This window comes from Mus caroli, unplaced genomic scaffold (genome assembly GCF_978045245.1).
Source record: "Mus caroli unplaced genomic scaffold, Mus_caroli_1 scaffold_9, whole genome shotgun sequence".
Classification (NCBI taxonomy): domain Eukaryota; kingdom Metazoa; phylum Chordata; class Mammalia; order Rodentia; family Muridae; genus Mus; species Mus caroli.
This window is the reverse complement of record NW_028227264.1, coordinates 91791712-91810030: the sequence shown is the minus strand read 5'-3', so window position 1 is coordinate 91810030 and position 18319 is coordinate 91791712.

The window sequence follows — 18319 nt, the reverse complement described above, 5'->3', positions numbered from 1 at the left end:
AGTTGTAAATCAAGCCAATGGGTAACTTCCAAATAGTCAGGTAGCTGTTTTGTAATCTGATTTTGAATGTCATGGCTGCGGCATCATCAGAAGATAACTCCTCTGCCCCAGAGTTTTAAGGGATTGTCAATTGTTTGCTGATGGATTGATTGTTAACTACACAACCAGTGCACTCTTCCTTAGGATATCGGTTTTCTTTTCTATTTTTTTCCTGGAAGTTACAAACAGAATTCCAGTAAAAACAAACCTTGCAAGATTCATAAGAAAGAGCCAATGTAGGAGGCAGGACCTGAAAAGATGCATGCTGTGGTAGAATGACCACGGGCTCCATAGACTGCCAAAGTTCTTCCTTTTCCTCCTCCTCTTCCTCCTCCTCCTCCCCCCTCTTCTCCCCTCCTTCTTGCTCTTTTGCATTTATTAAAATTTAACCATGGCCTGAATCTGTTAATAGTGACCTCTGCTGTTCAGAAGTAGTACTACAAGGATCCAGAGACGATAGCAATTAGGCCTTGTTGGATTAGGGAGAATGGATGAACTGGAGTTGTGTGGAAAATGTAAGACTCACTGCAAAATTATCTGCGTACAAAGGAGATTGCAGCGTCGGAATTTCTAGTCCATCCAGGAGAATAATTTGAGTGTTTGTCTCATTGCCAGCTTGTTTGATGCTTGATGTGATCCTTGACGCCGTCCCTCTAGATGGCATGGGATAGTTAGAACTGGGAAGCCAGCTAGATCTCAGAATGACACAGATCATTGTCAGTATTGAACAAATTACATCATTACGAGTCACTAGTTTGTCTGGGTTACCTGAAATAAAACCTTGTTATTCTTGAAGGAACAGCAAAATGCAGTAAAGTTATATATGCCCTGGAATGGAATAATGGAATATATATGTATGTATGTATGTGTATATATATATATAATGAACAGTGGTACTGCTGAAACTAAGATTCCTGGAATCTTGTGCTTGACTGAAAGGATTTGTCTATGCATCATGTAAGACAAGTATTACAGAGGCATTTGTGACATCCAAGGGAACCGTTCCTTCAGATAGAGAAACAATCAAGATGGCTTTGTCTCAGGATCAGAACTTCCCTGTCTAGTATATATCAGTTGAGAGATAACTGAAAGACCATGATTTAAATAATTTTCATTTCCTCTGTTCGAAAAACTCATCAGTGAGTAGTTTAGCTCCTTTAGGATAAATATTAGCCACTTTTAATTATCTTAGCTTTTGGTTGTGGTTTCTATGTCCTTATCAACAGCCATACTAGCTGCAACATACCAGATCTCATCTGATTTCTCAGCTTAGAAATATTCATGGCATATCTCTCATCAGTCTACATATGTACATTATAATATAGTAAATGTGGCCTTTAGAATAAAGTTTTAGTGTTTATAGGTTCTTCTAACATATTTATAGTCACAAGTCAGAAACCTCATTTCTCTGCACCCCTGCTGTCACATCTGGAATGTATGTATGCATAATACTTACTGTCAAGGGAAACCTCAAGAGACAGGACAGAAGCAGATAGAATGCCCTGTAATAGCCAGTAACCATTGTCTTCTACCAAGCCTGTCTGAAATCCATTACCGGCCTGACTAGGTTCTAGCTCCTTTCCCATAATGTAAACAGTATGACAAGCCTGTGTACTGCTGTCCAGTGGAGAAGAGAACCAGTAGAATTCTAATTGCCTTGTTTTATTTAGTATTAACTGGTTCTGCAAGCAGCTTAGCAACACCCCCTGGCTTCTATTTTTTTCTATCCTTTAGGCTGATAATTCTTGTTTTTATAGCTTGCAAGGGGTATTTTTTAATCCCCCTAGTTTCCTTAATAATGGGTGACATAAAGCCTGACACATGCTTATTATCTATTTGTATAAAGATTATGTTTTTAGCATCTTAAAAATTGGGTTGTGACAAAGCAGCATGAAGAATTTTGACAAAACTGAGGGAGGACTAGGAGAGAGACTCCTTCTCTGTGGCTACCAGACAATTTAACTTCTTCCTCTCTCTTCCTCACCTTCCCTCCCACTTTCCTTCTTTTCCTCCCCCTACCCTCCAGTGTAAAAGTGGGGTGAGTAGGCAGGTTGGCTGACCCCGGGGCTGGCAAGGATTCTTGGGGGAAGATCTTGCGATGACACTCTAGTAAATCCTGTCTGCCAATACAGACACCATTCCTCCTTTAACCCGGCTCTCTAAAAATGTCTACTCTTAGTATCACTTTAAAAATATTTTTTCTTGGTTCTCCAGCTGAACGAGAAGGCATTATCCCTTCATCTGGCATTTTAATAAGCACTGAACCCAAGGCAGCATTTGGAAAGAGGCTCTAAGAATTATCGATTGATTGATCGATAAGGAGAGGACAATGGGACTCCAGTTTACTTAGCCTGATGCCTCCTCACATTTTAAAGAAGTGAGACATGACTACATCGAGTTGCTGTAGCTATCTCCAGAAAAGCTTTAAGTCCTCATAGTTGTTGTAACTTTCAATTGAAATGAACTTCCCTTCCTTGCCTCTTGACATAATCTTGAAGTCTCCTTATGACATTGCCTTGCCTTCCCACCCCGAAACTGAGAGATTGGGAGATTCCCACCCCCAGCTGCTACATAGCCACACTTGGAGAGCGCTTCTGCTCTAGCACTTGTCTCTCCTATTGAACATCTTCATTGTGTCTCTCTCTGCTCATTGTAAAGAGAATAAAAATCCCACTCAGAAGATGTGGGTCCTCAGGTGCGCTCCCTGTGCGTGGGCCTCAGTTTGGTACTTAATGTGTTCTGTGATCTTAAGACACTGGATTTGCCTCAGTTTCTGTTTCTGTAACAGCGGGAGAGCTGTAGATCTACTCGGAGCATTATTGGATATTAAATTATCTGAGAAGCGTAAGGTTCATAATAGCTGATGTTAAGTGCTTAATAAATGTTACCTTCTACCTCATGCTTCACATATATGCCTATCTATCTATCTGTCTATCTATCTACATTTTCATGCTAAGGATCAAGCCCAGGGCCTTGTGCACATGAGTACTCTACCACTGAATCACACCCCTGGCCTCTACCCTGTGTTTTTCTTTTTGACATATTTTCTTCCTGAAATTATGTGGCTTTGGAAGAAGTCTGTCTTAACTGATGTTTGCATCACTGCTCCTAATGTAGTTCTGTATATATGTGTGTGTATGAATGTAATTAATCATTGCCAAAACATTCACAGACCATTAGCCACTCAGCCTATTTAAAATGATCATTTTGTGTTTTATGCATTCATTCTATAATCACAGATTTTCAAGCAAATGCAATGACAGGTTAGCAGTGTTTTTTTTTTTCTTCCCAGAAACACATTTATACCAGACCCATAAGTATTAAATCTCTTCAGTTACTCACCTCAACACTCTCATTATCAATCATCATCCCCATCAACAACTTTATCACTTATTAAAAATGGACTAAAGGAGACAAGAAGTAATTATTTTCAGTTGCATTATTCCAAAGCAGGATACCTTAGCATGTTTTAGAAACTAGAGGAAGAAAGATCACTCTCCCAATTTCCCTTGACACTTGTCCTTAAAGAAGATTGGTAGACAGCCATTCAAAAGAGTTCCCTATACTCAAGTGCTTAGTCAGCAAGGAGATATCTACATTGCCAACCCTAATATTCCTTGCAAGGATTGGTAAACATCATGGAAGAGCAGAAAGCAATATTTAAGAGACACAGGCAGGGAAAGATTGCTGAGAAGCAATGTCTTGGGACATGACAGGGCTGTCACACTTATTAATTCCCAGCACCTGTGGTTGCTGGCACGAGATCTATACAAGGTCAAGCAAATCAAGAGTCTGCCTTGAAAAGAAAAGAGCCCTGCGAATCCCACACCTAGCAGAGGAAGGAGCTACTGACAATTGATGACCACGGTGGGAGAGAGAGTCCTTTTTCGTCAGCAGTGTGAACCATCATATGTTGTTCATGCTTCACTGGGTGGCGACCTCTGCACATGCACACATGAGTAGCATTAATTGGACTCAGGGGAGATTAAAAAAAGAGAGAGAGGAGAAGAAGTAGAGACAACATGAAGTTGGGAGAGGAAGTTGGGGGGTCTTGGAGGATTCAAAGTGAGAAAGGAAGGGGTGTGATCTGAAATCATCATATTTGTGTATGACATTACCAAGAAGAAGTTATGTTAACTTCACTTTAGTGAAGAGAATCATTGTAACTTAAGGAACGGACCAACAAGCTACTGAGTTGCATGGGGAAAACCAAGAATCCAAGCAAGCAGGTAGACCCAGGTTCTCTCCAATTTTATCGGACTTCTGGTAGTTATGCTTTTTCACAACTATTCTTTTGTTTTTTAAATCATAGTATAGGAAGCTGTACTTCCTGCTCTTTGTTTGAGTCTTCATTTCTGAAGGATTCTGTGTCTTTTACTTGCTGAGTCAATGTGGTAGTTTGAATGAGAAGGTCTTCCATAGGTATATATGTCTTCATATATTTGAATGTTTTGTCCCTAGCTGATAGAACTCTTTGGGGAATGGGGTGGGCCTTGAGGTTTCAAAAGCTGCAGCAGGTCCCTGTTATCTATCTCTCTTCACCCCACCCCCCACCCCCATCTCTGCCTCCTCCCTGCAGACCAAATGTAAGCTCTCAGCTATTGTTCTAGTGTCATGCCTGTCGGTCTGCTTCCATGCTCCCCACCTTAATTATGATGGGCACACCCTCTGAAACTGGAAGTTAGGCCCAGCTAAATGCTTTCTTTTATAAGTTGGTCATGGTCACAGTGTCCATTTGTAGCAATAGAAGATTATCTAAGAGGTAAATTTGTAGGCTTTGCTGCTGCTGTTACTGCCATTTGTTGTGCTGGTGTTGGTTCTTATAGGAGCCTCAGCTATGAACATGAGACTGCTGGAGATATCCCTCCCACAATTTACTGGTTTATAAAATGGAACTGACTGTCATCTATCCTTTAGGCTTGTTTTGAGACTATTCAAAAGTACAGGCAAGCTCTAGTTATTTTCTTATTTATTTGAACTAGGAAACCCCATTACATTAATGTGGGCCAGAATGAAACTAGGGTGGAACCTGATGGCTTTCTAGTTGCAATTTTTTAAAAGAGTCATAGTGGCCATTTTGAAGTCAGGAAGATATTCAGACATGTTCACTGCTTGTTTATGTGGCTTTTGAAAAAAGTCAGCCCCTAAACTTTCTTCTTTTGGGGGTACAATCTGTGCCTTATGATCTTTGACTTTATGAAACCTGCTTCCTCAGGTCCCCGAGTCTGTGTGAAAACATTCAGTGAAGACATCTAGATGCAAGTTTAATCGGTTATTCCTCAGCTGACAGACAAATCACACAGCTGTTTGGGTTCTGTTTCTCACTCGGTCTGTGGAGACATATAGTACCTTCACAGATGTTTTGTGGTGGCTAGGGTAGTAAAAGCACATAAAACATGTTTCTACACAGATGCACACGCCATGCATGTAAGGTTGGAAAAAAATCTCTTCTGATGATGGAGATCACATACTCATCTTGACAAGTCTTTGTGTCTACAAGTAAACATTATACTGCATAGGAGAAGGGTATGTTTCCAATGATGATTTCCTAGGTGGGAAGGGAAGAGGGGATTAAAACATAATAAATGGACAGCATGGCTCATTGCTCTGTGAAAGCAGGAGGTACCCCTCTTCAGGTTGGGACAGGGGGTAGATCAGAAGCCTGTTGGATGGCCTAGGAGCTGAATCTGAGTGCTGAATGGACTTCTACACTTAGCACTCAAATGAGTCAAGGTGAAATAATTGGGATGGGAAGATTACACGTCCACATCAGCAGTGCTGGCTTTGTTAAAAGAAGGCACAATCCAAGAAAGAGAGAATGGTGGGAAACTCATGACCCGAATAATTTATTCCCCTAGTCCAGACATTGTGAAGAGGGTTTTGAAATACAACTGTCTGTACCTCATCAGGGGACAGATCATGTGCCATTGTGGGACTAAATGCTCTTACTGGTTCTCGTTTTGAAATGATTCTGTGCCATAGTTAGACCATGATGCCCTTAGAATGATGGTGCTTCTAATGCCGTGACCCTTTAATACAATCCCTCACGTTGTCATCAACCCCAACCATAAAGCTATTTTTGCTGCTACTTCATAACTGTAATTTTGTTATGAATTGTAATGTAAATATCTGTGTTTTCTGATGATATCAGGCGACCCCTGTGAAAGGGTTGTTTAATTCCCAAAACGGTTATGACTCATGGGTTAAGAACTACTACCGTAGAAGAACTCCTTGTGGGTAATTTTGTCTACCAAAGATGGTATCTGTTGTCACTAGATGTCAGCGTTTATATATTAGAATAAGTTGGTTCAAAAGATGATTCTCAGTGATTTTCTCTTTTTGAGGAGAAAAGAAGAGATTCATCAAAGAGTCTTAACTTCTCAGGGCAGGATTATTATCTCAATTGCTTTCGATTCTGTTGTCTTGATAAACATTAAAATGAGAAGGTAACAGACAACAAGCAGGGAAGAAAGAATGCCTGGGTGGCTGGTTGTAAATAACAGAACAATGCTAAGGACTACCAAGGTGCTAGTAGGCACAGCCATAGAAAGTAGGCATGCTCTGGGTGCAGAAGGCTACTGCCAGTCAGAAATGCATGCTTAGTTATTGCCAGATTTAAAGACCACTTACAAAAGTGCTGCAGCTGCTTCTGCCTCTTTTGGTGCCTTATATTCTCTCCCATCTGCAATGGGCCTTTGAAGCTATTCCTATCAGCAGGTAGACTCCATTTTACTCCCTTTTAAATCCCATCCAGCCTTGTTTGTTTTGTTTTGTTTTCCTTAAAGATATGGAGTAATGGAAGTGGGGGGAAAAGCCAGTTCTCGTATGCTTCCTCCTATTTTCCTGTAATCCTGCCCGACAGTTTTATGAGCAAGCTGAGAACAGCCTACTGACTGTTGGGAGCCTATATAGACTCAAGGAAAATCAACAATGTTATTCTTCCATGAGATGTGATGGGGCTCGACAAGATTGGCAAAGCCCCTTGCTTCCCCAGCAGATAAATGCTAGCCAGAAAGAAGTCCTAGATAGGACCAGAAGGAACACCTTCTTGCATCTAGCCTAACTTGATAATCTTCAGAATTTTGAGTAAATAGACTGTTCATGAAGCATGCTGACAGACTGATGATCTCAGCTCTCTGGCTGCCAAGTTACAGCTATGATATTTGCACATGCTCTTTCCACTGTCTACAGATCTGTATTAAATTAACTAGAGTCAGTCCATCACTCCTTCTCTTGAAAAATTATCATTTTATAATTATTCTGTGATCATTATTGTTCTTACCCCTTGTTCTCTCACCACACAGTACATTATTGATGTATTCATTCATTCATTCATCCAACTTTTAATGTGAAGTCTTTCTATGTAGCATCAGGTTGATACCTTGATACCCTACTGCCTAATCTCACGAATACTGGGATTCTAGTCACACACTGCCTTGATTAGCTGGGCATTTCTTCTTCATTTCCCAATTGAGATTGTGGAGTAGTTTGATAGAGAGTGCTCTCTATAGGCTCAGATATTTGAAAATTTGATTCCCAGTTGTTGGTGTAATCTGGATCTGGGAAAGTTTAAGAGAGATGGCTTTGGTTAAAGGAGTGTGCCTTTAACCAAAGGCACTGGAAGCAGGCTTTGAGATGAAAAGTCTTATGCCCCTCCCAGTTTGTTCTTTTTGTTGTATGCTTACAGTTTCAGTTATAAGCTCTCAGCTTCCTGGTCAGGCCACAATGTCTGCAAAATTCCTCATCAAAATGGACTCATGCCCCTGGAACCATAAGCCCAAATAAACCCATCTTTCCATAAGTTGCTTTTGGTCATGGCATTCTATCACAGCAATAGAAAAGTAACAAATGCAGACTGTATCTAGTTATAAAATCCTAATTTTGGATAGATGCAGGATGTCTAAATGTAGCACTCTGCTGTTGATCTCCCCCATCAATTTCTGAGGCTGATCATGTAGGGACAACCGTTTTCACGACTTTGTGAATAATAGATCACCCAAGAAACTACATGGATGGAGAGGAAAGTATATTGAGGTGTTTTATCCTGATAAACCCAGAGTTCTTTATAAAAGGTGAAAGGGCAGCAGAAAAATGTACATCCGTTACAAAACTTTCTGAGAATAGTTCTACTTAGATAACTTTGTCATTTTGACCATTTGGAAATTTTATCCCATAGTTTTGTGACCTCCCTCCCTTTTGAAACCTTCCTCTCCTTTTTTTTTTTTTAACTGCCAAGCCCTTGTTAAGTGTATGTTACATGTATCTGTGTCTCTGCCTAGTTTGATATAATCTTTCATGCATTATATTTAAATCCTTTCTCTGTATAGTCTTTTGGTCTATTTATGAAAACACAGACATACAAAAACAAATAGCCAACAAGCCAATCATGAGCAGTGATAAAATAGTTTATAATTGAAGGTGGTGTGTGAGTGTGTGTGTGTGTGTTTTCTACCTGTTCCCTCACTACGTTCTTGGCAGTAATTCTGCAAATTGGACTTCATGTTGAATTTGATAGTGAGTATACTTGTGCTTTAAAGATCTTGCTAATTGGGCTGGATAGCTCAGTGGTTAAGAGCACTGACTGCTCTTCCAAAGGACCTGAGTTCAGTTCCCAGCAGCCACATGGTGGTTCAAAAACCATCTGTAACAGGATCTGATGTCCGCTTTTGGTGCGTCCAAAGAGAGTGATAGTGTACTCACATACATGATATAAATAAATAAATCTTAAAAATAAAAACCATGCAGTTCTTCATGGAATGCCTGAGTTGATCTGTAGGATATGTCATTCAGCGTTTTAATGGCACAAAACCTTAACAAGGATTTTTCTTTATCAATGGCTGACTAAAATTCAGATTATAGTTGAATAAATATGTTTATATTAACAGGTAAGTGGCATATTTAGACAGGATTGAAAGTAGAAATTATATGACAACCATCCCAGTTGATGGAGAAATGTATTCCCAGGATAGATCTGTTTTGTCATTCATGGTTTGATCTTTGTTAACAAAGGGTTAGAAAAATCTACTCACTCGCACTCTCAGACCTCAGTTTGTACTTGAGGGTTTGCTCTTCTTCTTTTTTTTTTTTTTTTATCTCAAAGCTTTCCTTTACGTCCCATGATACTGAAGAAGGGGATTGCTTACAAGGTGCAAGGCTTTGTCCCAGCGCTTTGTATAGGTTCTGATTCTGTTGTGTGTAACTCTAGCATCCCGAGCTTAGCAGGGACTCTCCTTCACCAGGAGAGGAGAAGAATCATCTCCTCCAACTAGGTCAGAAAGGGGAGATACAAACATCAGGCTCTTGAAAAGCGGAGGTGAGTGTTTGCCATGTGATTTTTTAAAGAGAGAAGTACTCTCTCCTTTTGTGTTAGCTTCTAAAGGAGGGGAAGTCTCCAGTACTGCATAGAGAAATGATTGTAAAAGGCCACCGGTGGAGGAAAAAAATGCACGAAGCTTTGGAGCTGCTAAAGGATGGCCTCTGATTGCATCTGTACCTTGTGCTGCTGCACGTGAAGGAGCTGATGGTGGGTCATCGGCAGTGTGGGCTGAATTCTTACCCAAGTGTTTTTCCAGGCCTTTCCCATTAGTCAAACCAGGCCTGTTTCTAATGGTGTTGGCGGAATGGGGGACTGATGGGGTTGTGTGCTTTATTGACTAGAGACTAAGCAGGGCCACAGATGTCGTAATTCCCCTATCATCGCTTTGCAGAGTGCTTTCCGGCCTCCCTTCATTATGTAACTCCTCACTCCGAGTTCTAAGTAGCCTCTTTATAGGATCCACACCGCTGGTTCTCTTTGGCAGTGTGTTGGCTTCTGGGGACCCAGGAACAAAATATACAGGGATCTTGAGCCTCCTCATTTCCACAGTGGTGAAAACAGAACATTCACCTCGCTTGCTCCTCTCTGCTCAAAGGACATTTTCTTCCTTGGAATGGAAGGCAATGAGCTCATTCTCTCCCCCCTAGGCCAAAAGAACAAGGCGTGTTACACTAGAAGCGGGGGCACTGAGCCTGGCTCTGTCCATCCCAATGAGAACAGTTATTAGAGCCAATGTTCCGACTTTACAGGCAACATGTCCCCCAAGATGCCATCCCAGATGTGTGGATAAGAGGCCAGTGCTCTAGCAGAGTGGTCGGGCACCAGTTTTGCACTCACACTGGAAGCAGGATGCACTATCATCAGGCATCTTGCCTTTGAGACTCACAAGACTTGCCCTTCAGGGAGGACGTGCCCAGAATGGGAATCAAAATATTTAAACTGGGGTTTCTGACAGAACTCTTGAATGATGGGACACACTCCCCCCTCCCTTCTTGCTGTTCCATGTCTCCTTGCATTCTGCTGAGAGTGTGAACTAAAAACAGCATGGCATGGTCCTTGCAGACAACATCTGTGCTGAGTGGTGTTGCCCCTATCCAAAGCACAGGGATATTGTAAGGCAGAATTCACAGCAGAGCCTGGCTCAAGGTCGGGCTGCATCGCACACAGCTGTGCAGTGTGTTGGGAAGGAAAAGAAAGGCCTCTTCTTTCATTGATACCAACCTCATGTGACAAAAGACAAATTAACAAGAGGAAGGCGCACACATAGATTTAGTATACATTTTATGTGACATGGATGTCATGTAACATTACTCACAATCTAAACAAACAATTTTTCTCCTGCTAATCTAAATGTGGAGAAGGAAGGGGCAAGGAAAAAAATTCTACCCTTTCCCCACTATGGCCCACAGGAACATGAAAAGAGGCATCAGTAAAGATATTTGTATGTGTCCAGCTTTTGGCTGGTTATTCTTCACTCTATCTTCAGGATTTGGAGCAAATGGACTAACTCCACTGCCTCTTCAAGGCCCTCAGAAACTGACATGGGGGAAATGTGTCTCTCAATACTTTTAGGGACTGAATAAAAATAGAAATGTCAGATTAACAGCGGGAAAGCATGCCCCTATATATAGTAAGTCATATGTGGTCGTGGACCTTCCTAAGAAACAGATTTGCATGCACACAGCAGTGCCTGGCTCGATGAAGGGCCACCCTGGAGGAGAAAGGGGTTGCCAAGGAGAAAGGTAATCTGACAGGGCAGGATGCTCTGTCAACTCTAGTGTCTGAATGCTTCTCTGGGCCTTTTGTGTTCTCTGAAGACAAGGAGCTTGCCTCTCGTGGGAGGCCTTCAAATGTCCAGGGAGAAAGTAAGACAGTTTTGAGATGTTACATCAAGCTCCATGAAAGAAATGTGTGACCAATGGAGACCTTCCTGCTTCTTCATTGTTCTCAAATCGTTGGCATTTTAAAGTATCCAGAATGCCCCAGTACAATGTTTGGGGTATCATGTTCTGAGCCCTGTCACACGAGTGAGTGAACACAACTCCCCAGCTAAGGAGGCTTTATGGCTCAGCCCAGTGCCTCTGTGTGGCTGCCATGATGAGTAAGTGAGATCGTTATAAAAGCCCTTCAGGGTGCAAAGCTGGTAGTATTTAGTCCTATACAGCTCTGAGCACCTCCCTGCTCCGCCTGCCTCCTCCTTTTCCTTCCTCTTGGACTTGTTACAAGCTACTATGGGAATAATGGGACAAATGTTCAGAAAAGCCTAAACAAATACATGGTAGTTTTCATTGTCTCTTAATGGGACCAGGTGGACCAATGTGGAGCCACAATGACTACAAACACAGCCCGTTTGAAAGACTTCCCGTTCTCCCACAGGCAAATGAGCAAGAGAAAAAGACAATGAAGTCTGCATAATGGTACTTTTGTTGGGGCAGTCCGACTAAGAGACAGAAAGCACAGCCTGTATTCAAGTAGGTTCAAGAGTTTAGCCAGAGAGCCAGAGACATAGTCCACCTGAATGGCTGGTGACATTTTCTTTAAAAAGAAATATTGACTGGCCACAAAGAGCATCCATACCTCGGAGGTGTGTGATCCGCATCGTCTCTAGAAATTTGTGCTCCACTAGAGCTGAACCAGCCAGCGAGCACAGAGCAAGCTGTGTTGTGCAGTTGCATTTTTAATAAGCTCACAGCGAGGAGACTAACCATTCATTTCAGCCCTGCTTTCCTGTAGCCTGCTTGTAGAATATTCGGGGTAAGGAAGAATCGACGGTGTTTGTGGGGGAATAACAAGAATTGTAGGGAGAAAGCTCCTGGCTTTGGATGAAGAAGAGACTGTAGCAAGCAGGATGGAGAGAGGACTTGAGTGCTTGCAAGGATGAAAAACAGCGAATATATACAGGGAAGTGTGGTTGAAGGGAGGGCAAGAGCTGAGAGACACAGATAATGGCAGGAGACAAAGGAGAAAGGCAGGTTGGACAGGGCAGGGGTCTCCCAACCCCATGGGGAGCCCAGGGAGACAATAACCTAAAAGTTCCCTGTATGGAGAGGAGCAGGAGACTGAGAACAGATGCATACAGCAGGGAGCAAGGAGACACAGGACACCAGAAGAAATGGAGAAAGTAGGGAAGGAAAATCCCTGGTGGCTTGCCCCTCTGGGCCCCAACTGCTGTGAGTGTCACTGTCCTCCCTAATGGCTTCTGGATTCCAGTGCCTGCTCCTTCTTTTCCAAGTGCTTTGCCAGAGGATATGGGTTATTTATTTATTTATTTATTTATTTATTTATTTTTACAACCTCTAGTTTCTGCATATGCATAAAGAATATATAAAGAACAATCAGGTCAGGAGGGAGGGAGGAGAGAGAGAGAGAGAGAGAGAGAGAGAGAGAGAGAGAGAGAGAGAGAGAGAGAGAGAACAGGAGTCCTAAACCCACACCTGTTTGGCAGTCATTAAGCCAGCACGGTGTGTTAGGAGGCCCATGCTGCCTACACAAGTTGCTGCTGTGTTTCCCCACGGGGCATTGTCTACAAAGGTAACGATCCACAGAGTTCCAAAATGCTATTTAGAGACTTGGCTTGGTTTTGTAATTTTGGTGATGGAGGGAAGGGAGAAGGGATGTGAGGTAGAGAAACACGGTAGGATAAAGGGAAGATTGTGCAGAAGGAGGAGAGTGGGAAATCAACTCCAGAGGTAAAGAGAAAAGAATTGGCATGGAGAAGGGGCATATAGGAAGATATCAACCCCCAGCCAAGAACTGGGTGACTTTCAAAATTTGGAGACCACACTGTGTCCTCAGAAATGTTTTGTAACTGGACTAGTTGTTCTCTGGGGCAATATTTTGTTCACTGGGAGCTATCTGGCAATGTCTGGGGTTATGGTCCCATTGTTTGGACTATAGGTATAAGACTATAGCATGGTCATCTGATAGAGGTAACGATCCACAGAGTTCCAAAATGCTTCTACAAACACTATACTCTATGATACACCCTTAGCAACAATGATTCACAAGACCCAGAATAACATTAGTGCTAGGTCTGAGAACCCCCGAGCATGCATGCACACATGCACACACATTGGGCACACACACATATAAGAGAAATGGCGGGTTTGCAAGTACTACTCATCATTACTCCAACCTACTCTGAGGTTTCCCATCCTACTGTGTCATTAATCAGTGCTGTGCCAAATCTGTAAATAGATGCCCAGGGGTGCTCTTTGCAAGGTACCATGGAAAGTGACTAAAGAAGCACAACATTTTCTGCCTTTTAAAAAGTATTTTTTGTTGCACTTGGTGTCCCAGCTCCCAAGGCCTACTCCTATGGCATCCTGTTCTATTCTTTGTCTCCCTCTGGATGCTCCAGGAAGACTGCCTCCCGCTGGTTCCAAGGGGCCTTCACTATTGGGGATGTGTCTCTACAGACTCTGAGTGTAGCATGCTCCATCTCAGCATTTGGCTCTTCTTATCTGTCAAATATGTATCTCTTCCCACCAGCATGAAGCTTCTAGGGAATTGAGATTGTATCAGTCTTTTCTGTTTTCTCCTTGGTGCATAGCGGTGTCTGAACAAAACATATGTCACTCAACGAATAATTGCTGGAAACTTCTGGATAAGTAAGTGACAGACCGTTTGGACAAATAGACAAACCCAGAGAAATATCCTAAAGGAACGTTGGAAACAAAATAGAATATAGCCAAATGAATGTAGAAAATGTGGACAGTGCTTCGGCTCTTGCTTTGCCTGACTCTATGTTTGAACATTGTTCTTTAAAGGAGACAATGACCCTGGCCTTTTTAGAAGCTACTGAGAATCACTGTTTTTTGTGATGGTTTACACTATCCACAGTATTGGTTTATTACATGGCCACAGTCCATAGGTCCATCTGACCCTTCTCAGGTCAGTAAGATAAGAAGCTCCTTACAGATCCAGAGCAGAGCTGAACAAGATTGCTTTTTGACATTTGCTTGATCTTAGATGCACACTAGCAAATGGTTCCTTGCATGATACAAACGGAGCTTCCTTACAAGTCTAAGCTTTTTCATGTTATTCTTACTGCTGAGTTTTTGGCATTAAGATGGAGGAAGAGCTAGAAATAGGGCATGGATAATCTTCTCTTTTATACATGAGGTGGCTGTATGAGCAACTGTACTATCTCTGGTAGGTCCCACAACCATGGCCTCTGTGAACTTCTATTGCTAGCTTAAGGTGAAGGAACATGGGTTCCAGCATCCTGTGCTGTGTTCAAGGCAAACAACTCACGAGTAATAAAACCAGAATTCTGTCCAGGTCTTTGATTCAAAAAGCAGGATCAGGACATGTAGGTTGAGCAACATGTTCAACAACATCTATGTGGAATTTGAAGCCATCAATAGAGAGCCCATCAGCTAAAATGCATAGCAAGAAGACAGAAAGCAACCCAAGAAAGAATCCCAACAAGCATGGGAATAGATAATCCAAGAACGAGGATAATTCTGAAAGGATAACAGAGAGAGAATCAGGTCAGTCAGAGGGGTGTGGGGGAGGGGGAGGGTGGGATGCTCTGCCAAGGGAAGAGGTCAGAGTGATGTAGGACCTGTGATACTCCAAGAAAAGGAATCAGCAACAGCCCATTGAACAGTGTGCTGAAGGCTTAGCAGGGGTGTATATGGATCTTGGAGGGTCTACTTGAATAGACAGAAGTCAGACAGTTGATGAATGATGGAGAACTGAGAACTCAGAGGAAACACGATGGGGTACTGTCTGGTTGAATGGGGGAAGTGGAGCAACATAGATGCCATCTGCCTGCTGGCTTCATTTTAGTATTAGAGGATTGGATGAGTTTATATGTTGTCATGAAGCCAGGCAGCAAAGAGGGGTTGAAGACACAAGAAACAGATCAACAAGAGGATGAGATCCCTTGATTCAGGATGGGGTATGTTTTCATTCATGGGTTAATAGCAACCTAGTAAACTTAATATAAAATACTAAACACTCATTGTTCATTATTTTTAAGTAAAAGCAATCACACTGAGATAAATCCCATCTCTTCTATAGAAATCATTTTTTCCATCTTTAATCATGGTTTTGATTCATGGCATTTAGAATTTTCGTTTTACTTTGTTTATTTTTAACTGTGTTATTTAGGAGAACATAAGATTCAAGAGGTTGGAGAATGTAGGATCTGTAAGAAGCGGAATACCAGAACACTGTAGACACTCCTCCCCTTGGATGTGTCTCTTTGAGAACTAGGGTGATACTGAGACATATTTGCTCTATGGAAGGCTTTTTTTTCCTGTTCGTTGAAAAATGTAATAAAAAAATGGGAAGTCATTAAAAGTTTCAGCATGTGAACTTGGGTAGCACTGAAGAAGTAATAAACCTTAGGTCATAGAAACGACACAAAATTCTCTCTCAAGCATGCGAGGGCCCTTGAAGTAAGCATGCAATATCACTTTCCTCTTAACCTTTGGCTCTCAGCTTGATCATTTCCAAATTAGAAGCCATTAATACTAATTGTAGAAATACGAAGTCCTGGATGGGATTCTTAATATGGAAACTTGGTGCCTTCTCTCTCCTCTCCTTCAAGACCCTCACAAGTAGGAGGCTGCGTGTCATCTTTTGTTTCTCATTTGCTTACCTCAACTGGCCTTATATACACTTAGAAAATAACCTAGCACAGGTCATGCTGTCTCTTCTCATCAGGGTCACTCAGATGACTGAGGTATGACTCCTTTACCTACCTGATCAGATGAGATGAGATCAGATCAGATCAACTCGCCCCTCCCTTCATCCTTTTCCTTTCCAGAAGAACTTTCTCTTGAAGAAAGTACATGCTGAATCTTGAAACTAACAGGATGGAAGTGCGCCATCACTTTCAAAGTCTCATAGCTTGCATCGCTGTGAGGAGGGAGTGAAGGAGAGAACACCAGGTAGCAAAATCACGGGACTTGAGGTTGCAGTGGATACTTAATGCAGTGGAACCAAGTGGAGTGTTCAAGGGTGTTTAAGTAAAATAGGGCTGAGTTTAGATTCTTCTCTCTCACCTCCTCTCTAGATGACATGTGCCCGTCCCTTAACTTCTGTGATGGTTGACTTCCTCCCAGGTAACGATAGAGGTGATTGTAATGTCATAGAACCATGAGGACTCATTTAGGCCATTGATGAGTATTAGCAACGAACACAATATACGCAGCCAACATTGTAAATCCACATGCAGCTTGATTTGCGATGGGGCCAGGTCTGGATAAATGCATCTGTAAATTGAAAATCCAGTAAGCTGAAAATGCATGTGTATATGGTGACATATGCTGAAAATGTATGTGTCAATGGTCCCCCAAACACAGTGGCTTAGTCATGTCCTCATTTTGCAAATAATGGTGTGGTGACCTGGGAGCCCTAGTTTTCTATGTCCAAACCCAAGATTAGTCTTAATCCTTACAAACTGGACATCATCTGGACTAGGCTTTCTATATTTATATTCTGCTTTGCACCTAGTTTGCCTGATTCTCTGTTCTGTTTGAATGAACAATGCTATCAAGTAAGTATTTTGTTTTAGGTACTGATGTAGAATTGTGTGTGTGTGTTTGTGTGAGTTTGTTGTTGTTGTTTTGAGACTGGACCTTACTCATCCCCATTGTGCTTGATCCAAAGACAACAGTGTGGGCACTCATAAGCTGGGCATTCACCCTCACCAAAGATTAACTTGAGACAGTAGCTTTTGAACTCACCGTCTCAGACCAGTAGTGATTATGGATGTGGATATTCACTGGAATAAGCAAAACAGATATAATATTTATTAAGATATATCAAGAAACAATGAGAAATTAAGGAAAAGCGAGAAACTCCCCAAAGTGGCAAGGATTCCCAAGAGAGAATAAAACCACTGAGTTTCTTTTCTGGAGAGTTTCATAGAGCTGTCACGGAAACTAACAAAGGTTAGGTGATTGCTGAGATTGTTTAATTCTCTGTGCTATCATGGGCTGAGTCAATGGAAGGTTCACATGCTATATACATGTCCTCCTGACTTACCCAGAGATGATCACACATTGTTCATGTATTGCTTACCCAGTCATGAGTCCTTGAAGCCCTCCTTTAACCGCCTATGAATCCTGCTTTGTTTGATGTTGACCTTGACTGTAGGCTAGCTATTAGTTAGTTCTGACTTTACTGCCCTCTGATCTTAAAGGTGTCTCAATTGCTGTTCATTATACTGAACTCTCTTTGTTCTCAATGAGATGTAGTCATCGTTGTTCTGTGTTAATTCATCATCTTGGAGATGGTCTGGCATCTCTTTTGTAAAACTAGGCAGAGGCTTTCTTGAGGTTATCTGCTACAATTAACTAAATTAAGAGCAAGAATGTAAATGAGTAATACTGCCTCTCATATAGCCCATGGTATTGTATGGAAGCTGTCCATCAGGCCTATCAACACTGGCCTTGCTTCTCTGAACCTGTCTGTCTGGTTTTCACCAGGTCTGCTTGGGCGGCTCATGGGCAGCCACAAGATTTGTTTCTCATCTGTAGTGTTCTTGATTTGGCTGTTTTCACTCCTACCTTCCTTTGAGCACCAGTGTCCACCTTCACTACAACATATGCAAATAACCTGCAGTCATCTGATGGTCCCTTTTCTGTGAGTACCTACAGAGAGCTAAATCTTGCCTCACAATGATGTTACAAGGACCCTTGGTAAGAAAACTCAAAGGGTGTTTAAGGGGTGGGGGTGGGAGGTGAGTTCAGTTTCAAGTACATCCAGATTTTAAAAAGGTCTGAAACTTAGAAGAGACATAAGTCTAAACTTGGAGATTTAAAACAAAACGGAACTTATCAGCATGCAAAAGGTAGTCATGAATAAGCATAGTTTATCCGTGAACTCTAAGAAACCCCGTAGGGCTACTGTGAGACTTGATGCTCTACGGGATGCTTCAGAGGGTAAGAGGTCATGGAGAGCCCAGAGAATGATACTGCACTTACTGAGCAGTGATTTCTAATG